The sequence below is a fragment of the Equus caballus genome, chromosome 1, assembly GCF_041296265.1.
Source record: "Equus caballus isolate H_3958 breed thoroughbred chromosome 1, TB-T2T, whole genome shotgun sequence".
In the NCBI taxonomy this organism is placed as follows: domain Eukaryota; kingdom Metazoa; phylum Chordata; class Mammalia; order Perissodactyla; family Equidae; genus Equus; species Equus caballus.
Genome location: NC_091684.1, coordinates 122,037,117 through 122,038,365, shown reverse-complemented (window position 1 = coordinate 122,038,365; position 1,249 = coordinate 122,037,117). Strand labels below are relative to the sequence as shown.

The following is a 1,249-nucleotide window of genomic DNA, read 5'->3' as shown; positions in this document are numbered from 1 at the left end:
GCAATGCTCCCTTCTTTTTGTCCAACACTAATGAGACTCGCAGTACCCATCACAGTTTTTGACCCTTTTTTAATTCAATCTTTCTTTCTTTCCTCATTCATTATTCAAGAACATACTTACTATATAAGTATCTGTCTTGTTCAAAATGAACAAAATGAAGCAAGTCTTGGTCACTCAGCATATTTACATTTGCATACTACCTCATAAGATAGGATGCTAATGCCTTCTCCAAGAGAAGGAATTATGTTGTCTCTGAGAGATCACCAAATAGAGCCAGGCTCTGAGAGTCTTATTTGTCCTATTAGAGGGCTACTCATCTGGACCTCAGATTGACATCTGGAATGAGTCCCTCAGCATCCTCAGACAATTGTGCTCATCATTGATCCAGACAAGCACCCTCCCAACAAATAAGCAGTTCCATAGCCAGGCTTATTTTCTTCAGGCTTATCTACTGCATTATGAATAAAGAACAGCAAATGCACAGTAGACACTGTGTTTAGTATCTGAGCAATGAAACTCTCATATATATAGCACAAAAGGTATATGACCTTGGATTGCTCTAATAAAATTAAACAAAATATATTGGGAAAATAAAAATTAGTCAACTAAAATTTCAAGGAGTAATGGGGTAGCATTTGTAAATCAGGTAGCAAATAAATTGTGACTACAGTAGAAATATGAGTGGAAACATCTATATTCTGAATATTCCAGTAACAAAAAGGATACATAAATCAATATTTTGGCATATTTAAATTTAGTTACAAGATTATTTTCATATACTATAAAATGGTATAAAAAGGAAATATATCAATGATCCCCAAAACTTATTCACGTTACTTCAAAAATAGATTTTTATTTAATAAAGAAAAAAACAATAATGAAGATTTAATGAAGATTCCTTTAACAAAGTAGGTACACCTATTGGAAAAAATATCTATTATAAAAATATTCTCGGGCTGGCCCCATGGCCAAGTGATTAAGTTCACAAGCTCTGCTTCGGCGGCTGAGGGTTTCATTGGTTCGGATCTTGGGCGCGGACATGGCGCCGCTCATTGGGCCATGCTGGGGCGGCGTCCCACGTGCCACAACTAGAAGGACCCACAACTGAAAACACACAACTATGTACCAGGAGGCTTTGGGGAGAAAAAGGAAAAATTAAATCTTTAAAAAAAATATTCTCCCTTGAGCCTCTGAAAGAATGAGCCCACAGAACTTGAAGTTCTGATATCACAGGCTTCAACACAGAATT

At 36.3% G+C, this 1,249-nt stretch overlaps 1 non-coding gene across 1 annotated transcript; it reads right to left on the bottom strand.

The window, feature by feature from the left end:
* Positions 1 to 319: 319 nt before the first annotated feature.
* Positions 320 to 386, bottom strand: LOC111769781 (small nucleolar RNA SNORD109A). Its single transcript, XR_002802606.1, has one exon. It is a non-coding gene; the product is annotated as a small nucleolar RNA SNORD109A (small nucleolar RNA).
* Between the last annotated feature and the right edge of the window lie 863 nt (positions 387 to 1,249).